Source organism: Cupressus sempervirens, chromosome 9 (assembly GCF_028749045.1).
Source record: "Cupressus sempervirens isolate cs-2001-9-10 chromosome 9, ASM2874904v1, whole genome shotgun sequence".
Classification (NCBI taxonomy): Eukaryota; Viridiplantae; Streptophyta; class Pinopsida; order Cupressales; family Cupressaceae; genus Cupressus; species Cupressus sempervirens.
Window position 1 is genome coordinate 358,296,692 of NC_143126.1, and position 23,961 is coordinate 358,320,652.

Here is a 23,961-nt window from a genome sequence, read left to right on the forward strand (position 1 = left end):
TACCATTCTAGAGTAGAAGTGGGATACAATATCTATTAATTTTATTATAGGGTTGCCTATGTCATTGTGGAGACATGTTTGTTTCATGGTGACAATGGAAAAGTTGTCCAAGGTAGCACATTTTTCACCCATGAGGGCATCCTACACAACTCTTCTATAGTGCATGTTTTCTTGGAGGATATTGTTTATTTGCATGGGATTCCTCATCAGATCATTTTAGACAAAGATCTAGTGTTTACTTATGCACTATGGATGTCTCTCCAGCATGCTTTGGGCATGCAACTCAATTTTAGTTTGTCTTATCACCTAGAGACCAATGGTCAGACTGAGAGAGTAAATCAGGTTTTGGAGGATATGCTTTGTATGTATGTTATGGATAGGTAGGTGAAGTGAAAGGACTATTTATACCTTGTTGAATTTGCATACAACAACAAGTATCATAGTTCTCTTGGCATGTCACCTTTTTAGGCCAATTGGGATCATCTAGAGGACAAAGTTCTTTTGGGTCTAGAGATGTTTTAGGATATGGAGCAGTAGGTTGTTTGCATTAGGGAGCATTTGGTTACTACTTAGGACAAGTAGAAGAAGTATGTAGATGCCCATAGGTTGGATCATCATTTTTCTGTTGGTGACAGGGTGTTTTTGAGAGTGCATCTGAGGAAGAGCCCCATCCATTATGGGAAAGGCTCTAAGTTGGCACCACATTTTGTAGGACCTTTTGAGATCCTTGAGAGGATTGGTCCTATTACTTATTGACTAGAATTTCCACCTAGCCTATCATTCATCCACAATGTTTTTCACATTTTTGTGTTGAGATAGAATATTCCAAATGTGGACCATGTTCCTGATTGGGATGCTTTGTAGGTAGTGAATGGGTAGCTTACTTTGGATCCCATTCATATCCTACAGCACTAGAAGTTGACCTTATGAGGTTGAGACATAGAGTAGGTAAGGGTCCAATGGGACTCAAGCAATGAGACCTCTGTGACTTGGAAGGATGCTACACAACTGATGGGATTGTACCCCTATCTTTTTGCTGGCTTCCAAGAGTATGCCTATGCTAGTGGGGGAGGATGTAGTCCCTCTCATGTTTGCAATCTATACTTTGTTGTCTATTTTGATTCAAGAGATATTTTGATTTAGTACCATAGATGTGTTACTGATATGTGTTTCATTTTATCACATTTGCATGTTGATGCTATTTTGAGATGATGGTAGATCTATGAGGATATCTAGTTATATGATCTACTAGACATATTTTTTTATTATGTTATGAGATGAATTTTATGCTATGGTTATTTACTTCATTATTTTATCTTTACATTTTCTATGAATGTGAGTGATGCAAATGTATTAAATAGGTATTTTAATACATGTTGCTTTAGCTATGATATTATATGCAATTGCACTTGATCATGTATTTTAGTGTGCAGGAATTATATCCCTAGTAGTGGCACATGGAGTTAGTGATTCAGCTATTCATATTTTACCAATGTCATCCCTATATGGTTGACGTATCCCTATTTTAATTGTTTTAATTAAAACCTTTCAATGACTAGTAAATTTGAACTCATCTGCATTATGTGATTAGACCAATTAGTGTGTCTATGCATTTAGAGGTTCACATTGTCATGAAAGTGTTATGTGATTTTTTGTAATTTTGGATTTTCAAGTTTTAAATCTTTTTGAATTTACTTAGGTGAATTTCCATTATGGATAACAAACTATTTTTATTTGGGCCGATTTGGAGTTTAGCTACTCCAGCTGGCTATTTTCCATAGCTGACTATTCACTCAAAAAATGAATCAGTATTGAAAAAGTGAATTCATTATTCACTTCTCACTTTTTAGAAATAGAAATTTGAGAGCTAATTTGGAAAATCCTCTTCTAAAGGATTGGATTTTTGTTCGTTCTGCAAGTTGTGTGCATGGAAATTTTGCGAGACCAGTCTCATTGGATCTAGCTTGGGAAGACCTTTCTTTGCCATCACTTTCAACAAATTCAACAGGGTATTTTTTTTATCTGGTTGTTTTCAGTATTTGCCCCTTTGTTGATAGGTAGGGCTTTTTTTTTTAATTGTTTTTTACTCCATTTCAGCTTGCATTTCTTTTAGTAGTATGTTAGGAGGCTAGGAACTAGTATTCCCCTTTGTTTTTGTATGTTGGTTCTACCCAGTTGGTTGGGTATGAATGTTTTCCCTATTTTTGAAATGGGAGTTTGGTTTTTTGAGCCATTATGTTGGCCATTTTTGCATAAGATGTCTGATTTCATTTATTTTTGGATTTTTGGGGGTTTTTGCACCCAAATGCCAAATGGGTTTTAATTTTAGATTTTTTCCAAAATTTTAGGTTTTTGCCTCATTTTGCATACCATCCTATTTTCTCATGTTTTCCCTGCATAATGTGGGTTGTGGACCTAGATGATCTATTTGGATATCCAACATACCACTTTTTCACTTTATGTTGCATTGGGATGTGTATTGTGTTTGTCCTCCTGAGTTTGTTTCGGTTGAGTGACTTTAGGTTTGTGTTCTCATCTAGTCCTTGTGTTGATCTTAGTGATGCTTGTGTTGATCTTAGTGATGGTGGTGTGCCACACAAAAGTATGTACACATACAATTGTCGATGACCTATGGGGCCTGATCTTCCATGGTACTTTTGGAAGTTATGATCATTGGGGTTGGGTTGGAAATTTGCATGCCTACAGGCACTCATCACTAGATGAGCATGGGTAGGGTAGGGTAGCATATGGAGGGGGCTTCTATCTCACAGCTTGGTGACCTTGTATAATAGGGTTGGCATGAAGAAGATTTAAATAAGTGATAATTAAATAAAACATATGGTGGTAATAAAACTTAAGATAATAAAATGTGTGTGCAAGGCCCTTCGTTCAGGAGTTGAAATACATGATCCAAGCTTGGACTTGTTAATGCCAAGCGACTCTCCATGATGTCAGTCCCTACATAGTAGCCCATTGAGATGTCTAACTAGGACTTATAGTTTATGCATTGTCTTTATCTTGGTTTCAGTCATCATACTTCCTGGCATGAGTGTTAGCCATGGATGTTTGTTTTGGGTGTGTTTGTGGTTGGATCTTTACCTCCATTAGCATGGCGAGTGTGGGCCTATAGGTGCCCCATGGTTGGGAGGTGTAGCTACCTTCACCACTACTAGGGACTAGTGTATAGAGATGGTCTATTGTCCTAGTGTGATCATTATTGGATGTGTTCACTTGGTACTTTATTTTATGGAGTATGCTTCCTTGCAATTTATGCTTTCATTGAGATGTTGTTTATCGTGTTTAGATGATGCTAGTTTTAATGCATTCCTTATTATGATGACTAGCATGTGGTAGGTTATGTTATCTAATTTGTAATATTATCTTATGCTTTACTACTAGCATGTTAGATTTCCCTTGCATTTTGTAGCATGTTTAGTAGTGACATTTCCATTATGATAGTACTAACGATTTGATTGGTGGCTTGGGAATGTTACATGGGGGGGATGGCTAGGACCTATGATGGTCTAATGATGCTATTATGGTTGGGAGGAACCACGTACCTAGTTTGGTTATTTCTCTCATTATGGTGTTATTTATGTTTAAATGTGATGTTGCTTTCAGTACACTACGATGTTTCTTTCTGTCATTTCCTTTGCTGTTGATTAGATGGTTAGACTTTTCTTCCAATTTCCAATTTTTTTGTTATGATTCGAGTCTTCTCACCTTGATATGTGGATCTGACACTCCCCAGTGTGGAGGAACTTTGTTTTGTAGTTTCCTTAGCTTTTTATTTCTTTTTGTGTTTGCATGTTGATTTAAGTTCTCGTGCAAGATTGCACTTTCTCATGTGAGGATGCAAGTCTTCATGTAGTGTGGTGGGTTTCTTTATGTGGCTAGTCAATTCATTACACAAAACCTTACACCAGTCTAGGTGTTTTGGTCATAAGTCTTTGTGTGAGAGGACACTTCTTCACATGACACTATGCACTTCTTTGCATGAGAAGGAACTTCTTTGTTCAAAAATCTAGTATTTTTGAGCTTCGTACAGAAAATAGGGGCTATCTAGGATTGTCAGGAAAAAGTTTAGAGTTTGGTTTTGGGTATACTTTTTGTTTTACACCTTCCTAGTTCAAAAAAAATTTCTTAAGGGGTTTAAAATATATTATTGAAGTATAAGTTGAAATATATTTAATTCTTTATACTTAAGATATATTTTAATATATGTGACGATTCATTTGAGATAGGTTCTAGACCTCTATGAACTAAGATAAAGATTCTAGGAAATTTTAGGACTTCAAAAATCTAGACTTAGCCAAATTTTAGGGCATCAAGATTTCAAACTTAGCCAATTTTTAGGAGTCAGCATTTGTCTATCAACTTAGTTGATCTCAAATGATTTCTTATTTATGTTTTGGTTATTAGTGGTGTTTGGAGATCTTTTGGTGTTTGGTTGATTGTCAATCTTCCATTATGATCTTTATGATCTATGTAGGTTGTTATCATGTGCACTTACACTTGGTTTTAAAAAAAAAATATCTTTCTTGTATCTCATCCTTATTCCAAGGATCTCTGGGTGGGGCATTACATTAGTTCTGAAGTGATTGTTGCCTCTACTAAGGACCATGAGTATGTGGAATGTCTTCATGGGCATAGGTGACCCCCTGAGCTAGTGGATAGAAAGGTTTTTGGCATCTAAGACAAGGTATTTAGTTTGGGCATTCCATTCAACAAGTGAATGATAAACTTCCACAAAAGGTCTCCCAGCCTTGAGAACTGGGGTTTGACACACCACAAGGGTACTAGAGGAGAGTTATCACACATCAATACCACCAACATGACATTAACCATATTGAGTTTTTTAAAGTAGCTAGAATGTTGACCTAGCTTTGGCCCATTACTGCTTTGAGTTCATCCCTAGGGCTTACCAAGTGGTGAGTCTTGTGTCTATGTTTGGCCTCTCTAAATAAGTTACACAGATTTCTCTTGCGTCCAAGATCCTAAAATGGCAAGGTAAGAGGATATGTCTATGCAACTCCTAGGGTTTTAAACAATGCATGGAGACCAAATAGAAAAAAAAAAAAATTTAGAGCACCAAATGAGGTGTTATCTAATCTAATAAATCCACACACAAGGTTTAGACAAGCACATAGGTCTTCAACAACATCTTGAAAGAAAGCATAAGTAGTTTGTAATTGATACATCTTCTCCAAAAAATTTCCACATACTATAAATAGATGATAAATAATATAAAAACATCTATCCGAGGTCCTAGAATCAAATTGAGACCCTAGATATAGATTCTAATTAAAACATGTGCTTTATGTAAACCAACTATGCTCTAGTAGAGAAAATTGTGCCCTAGAATGCTAGAAAGACTAAGGAGGCTCCCAAGTGCACTCAGATAGTGCTAATTGTGACCTTGTTGCAATTAGGGCCATTTTGAGCATATTTGGTAGTTTCTAAGTGCAATTGGAAAAGTGAGGGCAGACTGTGGGGAAATGAGGCCAAAATAATACTCGGAACTTGAAATGTTAAAACTACTCAACCAAGTGTCCTAAGATAGTGTAGAGTGTGCCCCTAGTGCACTTGGGGACCATAATGGTTCATTTGGTGTATTTGGAGTGTAGTTGGTCATGTATGAATAGAAAATAGGGGTTATGGTGAATCCTAGGCCCCTAAAATAGCTTCCTAAAGGCCCCCAAGTGTGCTCTGATAGAGAAGAGTGCACACCTAAGACAACAAGCTATAGAAATGCATAAATGAAGGACATGAACATGTTATTGGACCTCCTAATTAGACTAGGTGTGATAAGAGAGATAAAATAAGCATTATACCCCTCCAAATGAGCTCTTTCCTTGCACCTACAAGCACAAAACAAAGAAAGCCATGTTAGTTAAGCATGATCTTCATGTCGGGTTCACCAATTGTAGGAATAGAAAATGCATTAACATCTAGCATACTATGAGAAATCATAAAACTCAATAAACATATGCTAAACCCCTTCTAATCTACCATAAAATCTAACTTAAAAAAAGAAAGCAATATATATAAAACTCCCTCTTTTTAATTGTAGCTCTCATGTCCTTCTTTCTTCTTCATTTGATATAGCTTCAATTGCCTATAGTGCACACAATTAAAAGAAAAGTCCTATTGATGAAATGATTCTATTAATAATACTAGAAGAGTGATTTCAAGCCTAATGAATGCTAAAGATGAAGACTCTAATAATATGGCTCTTAGGATCAGAAATGGGAGCAAGATGGCTCAATCTATAACCAATGTGCAAGAGGAGAGACAACTTGGCATGATATTCCTTAGAATATCTATGACAACCATGACACAATAATCCAAATATGAGATTTTATGACACATGAAAGTCAACATTACCAAAAGTGGAGGAGAATATATGATATGCATATGACACCTCAAAGCCACTTGTAGGATTCTATGACACATGAAAGTCAAGATGGCTAAAAGTGGAGGAGAATCTATGATGTGCATATGACACCTCAAAGCCACTTGTAGCCAAGAATCTATGATGATAGAGGCTTATTATAGACATGTATAAGGATTAAAATATATCAAAATATCACATATTTTAGCCGAGTATAGGGATAATATCTATGATGCATCATGTCCACGTGTCAAGGCTAGGTGGCATATTTGAATTAAAAATCCATATACCCACACAAACGGAAGTTAGAGGTGGAAAATAGTACTTAAGAAAATGAGAATTCTTGTAGTTTGTGAAGGTGAACCAATTAATTAATAATATCAATTAATTAAGAATGTTGGTTAGCAAGAATAATTAGTGGTGCATGATGAAAATGATTGAACCAACATAGGATTAAATTATGGGTTATCTAATCCTATAGGATAAATTAGTAAATGGTTGGCCAATTTGATTAGATAAATGTGATAATATCCTTTGATGAAATGTGATGGTTATGTAGATTGACTAGGATGATGGTGGTAGATCAAAGCCATGATCAAATTGATTGATTGATTAGAATTGATAACATGCCAAGGACACATGACATAAATTAAGGATATGTAACATTTATTAGACATTGCAAATGCTATAGGATCCAAATTGATTGATAGCGTTGATTATAACAACATTAATGAAGAATGTCAATGTTATTAAATTAATTGGATAATGTCACAATCTAATACTTAGGTACTTGAAAATTTCAAATATCAGATGATGAAAATGATATATTTGACCTAGCACTAAGGGACATGACAATATTAAGGTCAAATTTGATGGTTTTGATAAGATTTGATAGGTTGTCAATGCACTGAGGGACATGGCAATGCCTAGGGTTGGAAAATGATGATTGATTTTAGAAATTTGACAAATTTTGGGGTTATTATGGGGTCTTTGGGGTGATTTTGGGTTGATTGAGATGATTTTGAGTTAATTCCAAAAAGTTTGGATGAAATGGGAATCAGTTTCAAAGTGGTCTACAATTGATTTGAAAGGGGATACAAATAATGAAGGATATTGTCAAACTATGCTCGAATGATAATCAAGTTCGCCAAAAGATCAGAATTAGTGAAATGAGAAAATGGGATGAGTTAGTATGAAAAAGTGATTAAAAGGTAGATGCGAACCATTTTTGAGCTTCTACAGTTCTCTCTAAATCTTTTGATGTTTTGAGTGCTCGATCAAAAACATTTTTCCATACATGACTTCGTAGTTACTATGAAGGGCATACCATCTAGTTTTCTCACTCTTCTGGTGGCATGTTCATAATGTTTTTCTAAAAAATTTATAAGCTCAACATCTACAAAAATATTAGTAACAACTATGTTTCCTAGGTCAACTCTTTAAGGATTTTTTTATGGCTTCCTTCTTGGTTTTATTTGCATAGAAATACCAGAAGAAGGATCTACCATGCAAATTCTCTTTTGAAATTACAAAATTTAAAACTTTGAACTCATATTTTAAGGATCCTTGCTAAATCATGAAATCAAACAATCCTTTCTCTTCATGGGAGTTTGTTCTTCTGAAATCAAAAAATCAAAAAGTTATCCTAAACTAGGTATCAAAATAACTAAATTAGAGACTGGTGCTTTCTTTCATCCCAATTTTGGCAAAATTAAGGAAAATTCATATTTATGGACAAAATTTCAAATATGTTCCATTAGAGTTGAGGAGAAGTTATGAGAATAACTTGAATCTTTGGGTGAAGCCACTAAAGGAGCAAGTGGAAAAAGTACCCATGACAAGTGTCTTTCTATATGAAATTCTACTTATGGTAGGTAATTACTAGAATGTAGACATATTTAGAAGAAGGATAAGGTTAGTTAGAGAAGGCTATAGAGGTAGTTAATGTACAATAATAGTGACGTGTGAATAGGAATCTGACTCAAAATTAATTTGAATTCAAAGTGGAATAAAATTTGAAATGAATTAAATTAAATAAATGTTTTCATTTTCCTAATTAAATAATGGAAGTATGTATTGTCCTATTTTGGAAATTTTCTCGGTCTGCTTTGAAATTCCCAAATAAATTTTGGATTGCATTTGAGAAATGTAAATTTGGCTTAGTCTTAGTGTTTCCTACTAAGAAACTTATCAATAATTTATCATTAAAATGTGTAATTATGCATCTAAATTAGATTAATAAATAATTGTTGATTTATTTAACACACTAAATTCCTAATTCTTTACCTCTCTCCTAATTAATAAAAGTAAGATAGATGGTATTAATGTGACTAGAGAATAAAAATTCTCTACAAGAGGGACCATCAAGGTTTCTACCCTCCCAACATGTGACAAAATATACATCCGTACGTACATACATACATACATACATATGTATGTATGTATGTATATGTATATATATCTATACAAATGTATATATATATATATATATGTCTATATATGTTTATATATGTATATAAACATACATACACATATAGACACACGTGTCAATATATGTGTGTGTGTGTGTGTGTGTGTGTGTGTGTGTGTGTGTGTGTGTATACATACATACATACATACATACATATATACACACACATATTGATTTATGTAACATAATGAGAAGTGAGGTTCAAAGGGAAGTTCTTGAAGAGGCATGGGTCAAAATAAAATTTTATTAGGACCTTGTTGCAAGCGAGCCTTATGAAGACCATACAATCACTTGAAGGCTCATGAGATTCCATGACTGATAAGGATTTAATAGGTGTATTTTGAAATAGAATAAGGTCTTAAGGCACAAGTAGAAATGAAACCAATGACATCATAGGTATGTATAATCAATCATGGTCAAACTTGGTCAATAGGTCCTAGATAGTCTAAAAATAGGGTAGATAGGGTTTTAGAGTGTTTTTAGTTACTTGAGAAAAAAAATTGGTCAATTTTGAAGTCAATTTGCACTAATTTTGCAAAAGTTGTCAAAATGTTGCACAACATTCTAGCAACATTGAACCATGAATAATCAAGATGCAATAGGTTTATTTTGGGAGATAATAAGGTCTTAAGTAACAAGTAAAAATGTAATAAGACCCATTTACGAGACCAATGACATAATAGGCATGAATAAATGTGCAATTTGACAAAAGTTGTAACATTTTTATAAAAGTTATCAAAAAGTTGCATGACAACTTTTTGGTAACATTGACAACTTTTAGAAGATGAAGGGACAACTTCACCCAATGACCATGGAAGTTGAAAATATTGTTAGGGAAGTTGATAGGAGGTTATTTAAATTTTTTTTCATGACTTTGTGCCAAGATATAGTTTTTAAGTTGGTGAACAAATGACTTTTTATTGGTTTTTCTATCACTTTTGGTGTTTCACAACTTAGTAATTGTCTGCAAGAATTCATGAGATGTTAAAACCAATTGGGAAGTGTTGAATAATGTGTTATTTTCAAAATACACTCATCACAAAAATTTCTCTCAAAAAACCCACATGCATATTTATTCTTTGTGATCTTATTACATAGCACAAACTTTTTAGAAAACTCCATAACAATAATATATCCATAAGTGGTGGAGTTTCCACAATATTAGTTTTCAATGCCATATATTTGAGAAACATTACAAATCATGGAAAATGTAGTAGTGTTACCTTTAGACTAAGACTAGAAGTCTTCAAATTTTACATTATATTTGCAAACCATATTAACATCATCAAAGCCTTCAAGAACCTTCATAAACAAATGTTGAAAGTCCAAAATCCTCACAATGACAGAGAAGAAGTCCCCAGAAAGTGAGAGGTTAAATGAAATGTAATGAATGTTTCTTTAATGTTTTCTTTTTTCTAATATGACATTAGCCAAAGGAAATTTTGTACCTTTATTTCTTTCTTATTTTGTTTCATCTATATATGGCTTTTGATATGTGTGTGTGTACATATATGTATGTATGTATGTATATACATATTTCTTGAATATATATCAATATAAAATATATTCCTTTTCTTTTCTTTCTTTAAAATAAATTTGTAATAAATATTTACTATATGACGAATTATGAAATAAATGGTATGTATTAAATGTTGAATGCAAGAAAACTATACTATGATAAAAATAAGAGCTCTTCTATTATTAACCTTCCAAGTGATATTTTGACTTTGTGGAGTGGAGTTCTAATTTTTTGGGCACTTGTGGAGTACATTTTTTGTGGTTAGAGGATACAATGTCAAATTAGATTTATTCTTTGAGCCTATTTTTGCATGAAATAGATCTTAGAAATTAGTTCTATTTTGCATGTCATATTGTAATTAAGATTAATTAAATGGTGATGTTATAAACTAATTTATTAATATTTAATTTTAAAATACAAAACATTGTGCATGGAGTTTTTTAGTTTGTTTTCATATGAATTGAGTCCATTTTTTAGGGGAATGGAGGGTATTTTATTTTTCTTATACATGAAGATATGGTCAAAGAGGGGGTTTTGTTTTCTTGCAAAATTAGTGGACTCTTTAAGAGATTTTTTTAATCTTAGATCACTTATTGGTAGTTAGAGGCAAGTTTTGAGTTCTTTATCATTGGCAAACCTTCTTGAGTAATTTGACTTTATTTATTGTTAGTTATGTTCCCAATTTGTATGGGATTCTTCTTACATATGAGTTCATGACTTTTACATGATTCTTGGAAGCCTTGAGTTAGCTATGAGAAGTTGTACATTAGTTTGAGTTTCTACATTATTTGTACTTGGCTCTAGGGGAGTTTTGAGGTGGTCAACTCCATGTTACTATTAGTTTGACCCCTCCTTTTTTCATCTTCTATTTGACTCTTGGGGTTTATATACCTATTTATTATATTTTCACCTCATTATAGAGGGTTCTAACTTTTTGACATAATTTCACACCTCACAAATTATAATACAATTTTTGGGCATGCAAATTTTAGTTAATTTCATGATTATTTATATGTAGAGATTATTCCTTCCCTATTTTTTTCTGATCCCATTCATTTGTGAGCTATTTAATCAAGTATTATGTTTTCATAACCTTGATTTGGTCAATATCCTTATAAGTGTTACATGTAGATTCAATATCCCATGATGCAAATTTATGATTGTGTTTTTATATTTTGATGATTGAGTATAGGAAAATATTAGTTTTTCCTCTTCAAGCATTAGAATACCAAAACATTTTTTAGATTCATTTCTATAAGGTTTGTCTAATTGATTTTTTAATTTGTGGTGTTCTTTTATGAATAATTATATGAAGTTTTAGTTTTAAGTTTGTGAATTAAATTGGTGCATCACCCTTTAGTTTTATATTTAATTTCATGTGCATATCCTCCTATCTATTTTTCCCATATAATTTTAGCATGGGTGATCATCAACGGAAGCTAGACCTTAATCTAGAAATCTATTCTTCCTATAGTTTATCCACAGCCTAAGAGTGTTTACATGTTCCAACAAGATAGATAGAAATCACCTCTTGCTATAGGCACAATACTAATTGACAACACCTACGCCAAGAAGTAAATTTTTGAAGTAAAATAATAAACCTATTAGAACTTGATTATACTTTAATGGTTATATTTTATTGTTTTTGATATTTCTTAGATTAGAACATAGTTTTTCTCTCATTGCCTCACACAAATTATTATTTTTTCACTTTCCTCAACCATTTTATATGTAGGTAGTTGTTGGTATGATATTCATTCTACTTGATTAAAATAATGTTAAACCAATTATCATTAAAGTAAATCTTACTACTGAATCAGTGGTGTCATTCACTATCATTTCTCTCTTGTCCCATTTAGATCTAGTCAACAGGGTGACCTCATCTTGTTGTTTTTTTCTAAGTGTGGGGACCTCACTACTAACATATTATCCAATAACTACATGGATTGCTTCCTTGGCGATCTTGTATGTTTGGTAAAACCACATGAAATGGTGATGAAATTTTGGCAAGAAATACCTTATCTACACATCCTCAAAGTCTTTTAGGAAATACATCATGTTCATCAATCCTTTATCAAAAAAGACCTTATGTTCTTCCATTAAAACTAAATTTACATTTCATAGTCCTTGTATTGATCAAATATTATCATTATTGTTGGTTACAACTAACTATACATGAATTGCATATCATTATCAGTTAGTATATCTCAAGCTCACTCAGGTAGTGAAGACAGTTCTCAGTGTCTATCGAGCATTCCAGTGTTTGCCTAGTTCATAAGGCAATGTCTATTGAGTTCACTCAAGCATCAAAGAAAAAGTTAAAAAAAGTGAATGTTAATTGAGCTTATTCAATTAATGAAGGAAAGTTGGATGGATCCAATGCTAATTGAGCTCACTCAGTTGGTAAAGGATAATTTGTGAGTTTACAATGTTAACCAAGTTTATGTTGGTTAACAAAGGAAATAATTTCTGGGTTAGTTTCTACTGAGTTGGGTTGGCTAATGAAGGATTTTCTTATTTTGGCATATTAAGTTTAATTGATTTATATCTTGATTCCAGCTAACTGAGGTGATGAATATTGATTATTCTAAGTTGTATTTGAGCTGACTTGACAAAGTGAAAGAAATAAGTATAAGGTCAAGTTGTGATTTCAAAGTGTGAAAGTGACAATGATGTGATTGAGGATTTAATGATGAGAAGAGGAAGAAAATTTAAAGGATAAGTAGAATATCCTTATGGAGTAGCAAAGAAATATTTGTTTAAGAAGGATCAAGTACAAGCTAGAATAGAGATCTATAATTAGCAAATCAGTTGCATTCAAATTAGGTCATCTCATTGTTACTCTCTAACCATTATAATAGTGATCTAAATATCCTAACAGAGTTGGCTTAATAGCTATTTGCAAATTCTCTAACAAGGTGGAAATTCCATTGAATTATTCTCAAGACCTCTAACAAGGCCACTGCTAATAGGGTGATCAAATCCTTTAACAAGTTCATACCTAATAGTGTATTTTGTAACCTTTAACAAGGTTGGCTCCTAATAGGGGTCACTTTAGAAGAGTGAAAATAGTAACTAGTTGCATTTAATGGTTTTTCCCAAATTGGGTTTTCATGTAAAATCCTAGTGTCAAATGTGTTCATGCTATTTTCTTTATGTGTTTACAACTAAGTTAAAGTAATGGTAATCGCAGATAACTTCTAAAGGCTTATTTTCTAATCATTTACTGAGCTAATCTAGTTATAACCGAGTTACAATATTCTATGTGTTTACTAAGCTTCAACAATATTTAGTTATCTATTTGCATTTTGTACTAACATCTAAGGGATCTGAGATTTATTTTTGTACTAACTGATTCACCCCTCCCCTCTTAGTTACTCCTCTTATATTTCCAACAATTGGTATCAAAGCTTTTGGTGCTTGTAGATAAGGTTTCAAGGACCTAAGCTAAAGATCAGGATGTCTTACAAAAGAAAGATTCCCAAGCTGAACATAGACAATTTTGTAGCATGGCAAGGACTAATGAGATTACATCTAGCTACCATCAGTGATTTAGGTTGCAAATATCTGGATGCTGAATACAAAACTCCCATAGGAACATTATTAGTTGAAGATATTTCTAAAAAATAGAATCATAATATCATGATGATTGACATTGCATCTGCTATCAGTTATGCTGAATTTGATGAGGTAAAGGATTGCAAAATGCTTTTGAAATGTAGAACAAACTAAAAGATATATATGGAGGAGATGACAATGTAAGAAGAACCAAATTAGAAAGCCTTAGAGGACCATTTGATCAAATGAGAATGAGAGAAGATGAAAACATTGCAAAATATGTGGAAAAAATCAAGGCTAGTGTAAATGCAATCAAAGCATCTAGAGGAGACATTAAGGAAATTGTTGTAAGTAAAGTGCTTAGAACTCTTCTTCCTATTTATGCAATTAGAGTGTTTGTTATTCAAGAAAAGAGATGTGATCTAAATAATAGAATAGGCTTAGATGCTCTAGTTCAAAGATTGACAGCTTTTGAATTAGATAACTATGATAACTATGTTCCTGCTTCAAAGAATGTTGAATCTACAATTAAAGCTAAGCTCACACTCAAAGAAAAGGGTCAAAAGTCAAAGTCCAATCAATCAAGAAGTGAAGAAGATGGAACATCAGAAGAAATTTCAGGCAATGATCTTGAAGTTGTTGAAGCCCTACTTGCAAGGAAGTATTCCAAAGGTAGAGGAAAGTACAAAGGTAAAATTACTCTAATCTATTTTTCTTGTGAAGAAGTTGGTCACATTACTACTAGGTGTCCAAATAAGGAAATCAAGGATGAGAAGAAAAGAAACAAGCATAAAGGCAAGAAGGACTCCAAGAACTACAAGAACTTCAAAGACAAAGGTAAGAAATCTTGTTTTATAGCTAAAGATTCTGATAGCATTGAAGATGAAATGGTATATATTACTATGAAAGATGAATTTGATGATGAAGGAGATAAGATGACACTAATCTCTCATGTTAGAAAAAATGACATATGGATTATTAATAGTCACTGCTCACATCATATGACTAGTGACAAAAAAAAAATTTGAGCATATGGAATATTATAATGGAAGTAGTGTAAGATTTAGAAACAATGAACCTTGTAACATAAAAGGAAAAGGATGTATCTTGTTGACTAAAGAACTTGTATGTGATCATGCTTATTAGGTTGAAGGACTAAAGCATAATCTACTAAGTGTGGTACAATTGAACAACATTGGATTCAAGATAGAATTCATGAATGGATAGGCCAAACTACTAGATGAGAAAGGAAATCTGGTTGGATTTGGCAAGCAAACAAAAGGTAATCTATTTTATCCTATTCTCGTTATTTTTTCATGTTTTATTGCTCAATTAGAGGAAATTTGGTTATGACACAAAAGGCTATGTCATGTGAATTTTGATAATCTAGTTAAAATAAGAAAACATAAAAGAGTAAGAGGTATTCCTAGTTTGAAGAAACCTAACATGGGTCTATGCAAGAATTGCCAAATTGGTAAGATGGGAAAGACAAGGTTCAAGAGAAAAGACTATCAATTACAAGAAGTCTTGGAAATTGTTCATACAGACTTATGTATACCTATTGGAATAGAGAGTTATAGTGGAGAAAAAAAATTCATTCTTTTTTGTTGATGAATACTCTAGAATGATGACAGTAAGGTACCTAAAAGAAAAATCAGAAGCCTTTCAAAAATTCAAGTGGTATCTGGCTAGAGTAGAAAAAGAAACTAAAAAAGAAGTTGAAATGCTAAGATCATACAGAGGTGATGAATTCATCTCCCATGAATTCAATAGTTTATGCATTAAAAGAGTAATCAAAAGACAAGTATCAACCCCTAGTACACCACAGCAAAATGGTATAACTGAAAGAAGAAACAGATCTATCGTGGACTATACAAGAACACTAATGATTAAAAAGAATGTTTCTCTCAAACATTGGAAGGAAGCTATGAGCATTGTAGTTCATACCTTGAATAGAGTTCAGTTGAAGAAAGATTCAAACAAAACACCTTATCAACTATGGTATGGCTAGAAATCTAATGTAAGTTACTTGAAAGTATTTGGCAGCAAATGTTATATATTGAAAGAATCTAGAAAAGGAAAATTTAATGTAAAAGGTGATGAAGGCATATTTCTAGGATGCTCATATAGAAGTAAAGCATACAAATGTTTGAATTTGTCAACTCACAAAATTATAGAAAGTGAATCATAATTGATGTATTTGCATAATAGAGTGAAGAAGAAAGCAACAAGGAACCTAAAGATTATAGAAGATATGTTTATTATGAACTTGATACTCTAACAAATATATCTAAGAGAAAAGAAGCTTCATCTCTCAAGTTCCAAAAAATTTCAATAGTTACCAAGTTGTAGATAGTGTAACCTGAGCTATAAGGACCTAAGTCACAAGCAGAGGCTATCGAGCTAGTTCAAACCAAGCCTAATGGACCCGAGTCATAAATAGAAGGGCTTGATATTAAAACTAAAATTCAAGAAGATGGTGGAACTCATTTAAAGACCAAGGAGCCTATGTTAGCAAGATATGTCAAAAGGCATCATGCACTTGATTAGATCATTGGAGACAATTCATATGAAACAATGACAAGAAGCAAATTAAAAGGTACATGTTTGCTGAAGTTGAACCTAGAAGTGTTAAGGATGCTCTGGAAAATGAAAGTTGGATTGAAGCAATGAATGAAGAAATAGAAAAAATAGAAAAGAACAAAACTTGGACTCTTTTTAATAGACCTAAGGATAAAAAAGTAATTGGTACAAAGTGGGTATTTAGAAATAAGTTGAATGAAGATGAAAAAGTATCAAGAAATAAAGAAAGCTTAGTATGTGAAGTTTATTCTCAAGAAGGTATTGACTATGGTGAGACTTTTGCTCCTATAGCAAGACTAGAAGGTGTTAGAACTTTACTAGCATATGCAACACATAGAGGATTTAAAGTATATTAAATGAGTGTTAAATATGCATTCTTGAATGGAATTCTTGATGAGGAAGTCTATATTGAACAACCAGATGGTTTTCTAGATCCTAGCAAAAGAGACATGGTTTGCAAACCACACAAAGCATTATATGGTCTCAAACAAGCCCCTAGAGCTTGGTATGAAAGACTGCATAATTACTTGGTACAGATTGGTTTTCAAAGGACAAATGACAATAGTAGTTTGTATATCAAAGAAGGACTAGATAAGAAGATTATGTTGGCAGAAATATTTGTTGATGATACTCTATTTACAAGAAATGATGACTTATACAAAACATTTTCAGAAGAAATGAGTAAAGAATTTGAGATGTCCATGTTTGGTGAAATAAAATTCTTTGTTGAGTTGTAGATACAATAGAACAAAGATGGTATCTACATCACTCAATCCAAGTATATCAAGGAGATACTGAAGAAATTTGGAATGGAAGATTCAAAACCTATTGGAACCCCTATGTCTACTCGACATAAGCTTCCCAAAAATGATGATTCCAAGGCAATAGATCAAACCACATACAGATCAATGATTGGAAAATTGTAGTATGTAATGCATATAGGGCATGATATTGCATTAGCAATTGGTATGGTGGCAAGATTCTCAGCAAATCCAAGAGAAAATCACATTATGGCAATCAAGAGAATCATGAGATATTTGAAAGGTACTAAAGAATATGGGTTATCTTACAAATTGGGAGGCAATTTGGACTTGAAGGTGTTTATTGATGCTGATTGGGCAGGAAGTATTGATGATAGAAAAAGCACTAGCACTAGAGCATTCTTTCTTGGTAAGAAACTAGTATTTTGGACAAGAAAGAAGCAATATTGTACATCTCAATCCATAGTAGAGGCAACATATGTAGTAGCAATAGTCAATTGTCTAACATTATTTGGTTCAAAAAAGTTTTGGAAGGAATGAAGGTAGAGATCAAAGATCTAGTAGTCATAAATTGTGATAACACCAGTGCAATCAACATATCAAAGAATCCAATAATGTATTTCAAAACAAAATATATTGCTATAAAATATCATTTCTTAAGAGAATTAGTGCAAAATAAAGTCAAATTGGATTATGTGAATGCAAAAGAATAGATTGTAGACATATTCACCAAGCCATTACCTAAGGATGCATTTGTGTATCTAAGAGGTAAGCTAGGGGTCATTCCCCTTTCTGAAATTTACTAAATGAAGTTTAGTGAATGCATCAAACAAAACCTATTGAAGATTGATAGGTTGGTGTAGAATTAGCAAGGGCATATTATAGATGGATCAGTACTTAAGGTACATTGGTTTTTATAGAAATATTGTCTTTGGCATGTGTTGTCAAAGAGTGAGAAGTTTATTTTCATATCTCTGAGAAATTATTTTTGAAGCTAGAATTCAATGAGAAACTAGAGAGGGAGAATTTTTACAAAGAAGAAGTTTGCTAAAAGAGGTAGTATGTTATGAATGAACTTGGTAGAAACTATTGCAGATAGAATCTAGTAAAAGGAAGAGTTCATATTGACAAAGGTAGTTCTCAAGGCCAAATCAAAAATTTCATTGTGCTATGACATGTTGTGTTGTCATTAATGCTAAAGAGGGAGATTTTTGGATACAATTGATTGATTGTGTGTTTTATTTGATGTTACACAAATGCCATATCATTATCAGTCAATATATGCCTAGCTCACTTAAGTAGTGAAGATAGTTCTCAGTGTCTACTAAGTGTTCCTTTGTTTGCCTAGTTTAGAAGGTAGTGTCTATTGAGTTCACTTGGGAATCAAAGGAAAAGTTGCAAAAAGTGAGTGTTAACTGAGCTCACTTGGTTGACAAAGAATTTTCACAAGTTTGTAGTGTTAACCAAGCTTTTGTTGGTTAACAAAAGGAAATCATTTCTAAGTTAGTTTCTACTAAGCTAGGTCAACTAACAAAGGATTTTCTTATTTAGGCATATTAAGCTTAATCGATTTATTTATTGATTCCAGTCGACTAAGGTGATGAATATTGATTATTCTAAGTTGTATTTGAGCTGACTTGATAGAGTGAAAGATATAAGTATAAGGTCAAGTTATGATTTCAAAGTGTGAAAGTGATGGTGATGTGATTGAAGATTTAATGATGAGAAGAGGAACCAAATTTGAAGGATAAGAAAAATATCCTTATGGAGAAACAAAGATATATTTGATTAGGAATGATCAAGTACAAGCTAGAACAAAGATTTGTAATCAAAAAATCATTTGCATTCAAATTAGGTCATCTCATTGTTACTCTCTAACCATTGCAGTAGTGATCTAAATCTCCTAATAGATCCTGATAGAGTTGGCTTAACAACTATTTGCAAATCCTCTAACAAGGTGGCAATTTCATTGAATTGTTCTCAAGACCTCTAACAAGGCCACTCCTAATAGGGTGATTAAATCCTTTAACAAGGTCACACATAATAGTGTATTTTTTAACCTTTAATAGGGTTGGCTCCTAATAGGGCTCACTTCAGAAGAGTGAAAACAATAACTAGCTGCATTTGGTGATTTTTTCAAATTGGGTTTCCACATTAAATCTTTTCTATTTTCTTTTATATGTTTGCAACTAATTTAAAGTAATGGTAATCAGAAATAACATCTAAAGGCTTATTTGTTAATCATTTATCAAGATAATGCAATTATTATCGAGTTACAACATTCTACATGTTTACCAAACTTTAGCAATATTCAATTATCTATTTGCATTTTGTACTAACATCTAAGGGATCTGATATTTATTTTTATAGTAATTGATTCACCCCTCCCCTCTCAATTACTCCTCTTACATTTCCAACACATCACACCAAGATTATATAGGTCATATTAGATATAGCCTCTCACATCCTCAATGTGCATCACATCATAGGGAATCCATGTGATCAATATTTGTCAACTTGAAGGGACATCTTTTAAATTTTGATTAGGTACCTTAGTAACATTGACATCAATATGTGTTTCCATGATTTATATTTGTTAGGATTAAACCATAAATAGAAATAACAATTACATGCAAATATAACCAATAACAAAAAATAATAGATCGCACAAAAAAGAACACAAGGCACCAAGATTTAACGTGGTTCACCCAATCCCTGAGCTACAACTACCAAATAGAAAGTTTGATATTATTATGATTCAGTGATTACAACCTAATTACAATTTGTAATCCCTTACAGCTCAATACCACTATAGGAACCAATTTTGCATCACAACTTAATGAAAATGCCTAACCCTAAGCCCTTTTATACAAGTATTTTATACTATTTTAGGGTTACAACATGTCAGCTACAATGTCAGTTGTGGCCCTGAACCCCAAAGAATTTATGAAGTATGTACAATACTTTCCTGATCAGTCACCATAATCTAACAATTATCTTCTACTTGGGGACTGATTAGGCTCCACACTAAACAACAATCTCCCACTTGGAGACTAATCTTGTAGCTATACCACTACTACATGGGGCTCCCACTAGATCTAACCACCTTGAACTCTGTTATTCTTTTATTCATGGCTAGTCTAGAAGACCACCCAAAGCTAAAGAGGAGTTCAACTTCTCCCTTGTTACTACCTTTGTCAACATATCTATTGAATTATCATTTGTATGTATCTTCTCCAACTTTAACTATCCATCCTCCAAAACTAACTGAATGAAATGGTACCCCAAATATATGTGTTTGGTCTTAGAATGCATAGCTGAATTCTTTGCAAGATGAATTGCACTTTGACTATCTATAAAAAAATAATTATCCCTCTGAGGGTATCCCAATTCTTTCAAAAGGAACTGAAGCCATATCATCTCTATGGCTACCTCTATAGTAGAAACATACTCTACCTCTATAGTGGATAAAGTATTAACCTTTTGTAATCGAGAAACCTAGCTCATGGCTGCCCCACCAACAGTAAAGACATAATTTATAGTACTCTGCCTAGTATCAATATCCTCTACCAAATTTGAGTCAACATAGCCCTATAAATCAATAGTAGAGCCCCCAAAGTGTAAACACTTATTAGATGTTGATCTCAAATATTTGAGAATCCATTTGACTACATTCTAATGCTTAATTTTTAGATGACTCATATACCTGCTAATAACTCCCATTGCATATGTAATATCATGCCTAGTACATACCATAGCATACATCAGGCTTCCTATAGCTAAAGCATAGGGTACCTTGGACATCTTATCCTTCTCTTCTTGTGTCTTAGGATATATCTCCTTAGTCAACTTCAAATGACCAGGTAAAGGTGTGTTGATAGCTTTAGCATTCTCCATAGAGAAACATTGCAACATATTCTCCACATAATCAGCCTGAGATAGCCTCAATGTTTTGTTCTTCCTATCTTTGCAAATTTTCATACCAAGGATTTTTTTTGCTGCCCCAAAATCCTTCATAGAAAATGCATGTGCTAATTGACTTTTCAGCCCCTTAATGTGATCCATGTTAGACCCAGCTACAAGCATATCATCAATATATAAACATAAAATAATGTAGCTATCATCATCCAACCTCTTAAAGTAGACACAATGATTTGAATGACACCTACTGTAACCATGCTCATGCATAAAATTGTCTAATTTTAGATACCATTGTCAAGGTACTTGCTTCAAGCCATATAAACTTTTCTTCAATTTGTACACTAAGTTATCCTTACCTTTGACTACAAATCATTGTGGCTAAGCCATACATATCTTTTCATCCAAATCACCATGAAGGAAGGCTATTTTAACATCCAGTTGCTCTAAATGCAAATCTTCAGTAACCACAAGACTTAAAACAATACGGATAGAAGTCATTTTAACAACAAGAGAAAATATCTCATCAAAATCAATTTCCTTGTTTTGTGCAAATCCTTTTACAACTAACCTAGCTTTAAATCTTTTCTAACCCCCTTCCTCTTCTTTCAACCTATAAACCCACTTATTCTATAAAGCTCTTTTACCTGTAGGAAACTTACACAAATCCCATGTCTTATTCTTCAGTAGAGAGTCCATTTTGTCTTTCATTGTTGCGGTTGTTGCACATCATGAGGAATGGCTGGAATGACAACTTTTGGAGTATTATCCAAAACTACATAATCATCTTCTTTCTTCTCATGTTGTTGCAAAAGATCTTTGTACAACACTTTCTCATTGAATATGACATCACTACTTCTTAAAATTTTATGATTTTCAAAATCCTAAAGCCTATAACCAAATTTATTAATGCCATAGACAACAAATACACATTTTTTTGACTTAGCTTCTAGCTTGGTTCTATTTTTAGAATGTATGTGAGCAAATGCTTCACAATCGAAGGTCTTGAGAAAAGAATAACTCACCTTCTTACAAGTCCATGCTTCCTCTGGAATACCATAGCCCAAAGGAGTAGAGAGACCTCTATTAATTAAATATGTAGTAGTATTGAGAGCCTCTTCCCACATGTGTAAGGGTAACCCAGCATGTAACCTCATGCTCCTTGCGTGCTCCATTATAGTCCTATTCATGCGTTCAGCCACTCCATTTTCCTATGGAGTCCTTGGAACAATTTTCTATCAATGAATACCATTAGTGGAGCAATAATATTCAAATTCATGACTACAATACTCACCACCATTATCAAATCTGAGACATTTTAATTTCTTACTAGTCTCATTTTCAACCAAGCATTTCCATTTCTTAAAAGTTTGAAATACATCAAATTTTTGTCTAAGAAAATAAACCCATACTTTTCTAGTTGTGTTATCAATAAATGTAATATAATAATGAGAGCCTCCAAGGGAAGATACTTGAGCTAGTCCCTATACATCTGTATGCATAAGCTCTAATTTTTCCTTTTTGTCTTCATTCCCGGTCTTCACAAAATTTACCCTCTTTTGTTTTCCATAAACACAACTTTCATATAAATCCATATTGACACATTTCAAACCTGGTATAACTTTCTTTGAATGAAGTACTTTCATACCTTTCTCACTCAAATTCCCAAGTCTATTGTGCCACATCGTTGTATTAGAATCTATAATAGCTATTTGTTCTCCCTACTCAACTGTAGCAATTGTTCTTGAACATTCATTTTTCTCCAAAATAATTAAAGTAGAAGGAACAATATGACCTATACAAAGATATAAGGTGCCTACTTTCACACCTTTTTCTACTACAAGGGAACCTTTTGAAACCTTCCAATTTTTATCATTAAAAGTAACTACACAACCCTCATCACCAAGTTTCCTACTGAAATTAAATTCCTACTCAGCCTTGGAACATGTCTTACCTCATGTAGTAGCCAATGATTCCCATTCTACAACTTGATATTAATTTTTCCCTTTCCAATAATCTAATAGGGTTCATTATCCCCCAAATAGACAATCCCAAAATCCGTTTGGACATAATCAATGAAATAACCTCTGTGAGATGCAGCATGAAATGAAGCATCAGAATCTAACACCCATGAATCATCAACACTTTCTAAAGATAGAAGAAAATCATGCTCTTCAAATTTGTTACTTACCATATTTGCCTCCTTGTCTCCATCTAATTTATCTCCATTTTTCTTTTGATTCTAGCAATCTTTCTTTTTATGACTTGGTTTCCCACAGTACCAGTAGTCATTCGGTCCTCTCAATTGAGACCTCCTCCCCTTTGACTTTTTTCTTGATTTCCCACAATTTCCAAAGTTACGTCTTCTCTCAGTCATTCTGCCCTTGCTTTGTGCATTCAAAGCACTTCTTGATGTAGATCCACTTGAGTTTTTTCTATGAGTTTCCTCACTCAAAACAACACTAATCACATCTTCACATTTTAGGGTACTAGATCTAGGAACAAAATTACTCATAGCCATTACCAAGCCATTCTAGCTTTCAGGCAAAGAACAAAAAATCAAGAGAGCCCTAATTTTTTCATCAAAATTGATACCCATGGAAGATAACTAACTAGTAATAGTATTAAACTCATTTAAATGATCTACAATAGATCCACCTTCTACCATTTTCATATTAAATAAATGCTTCATGAGAAATACCTTGTTTGAAGCAGAGGGCTTTTCATACAGTGTTGCTAGGGTTTTTATCAGCTCTTT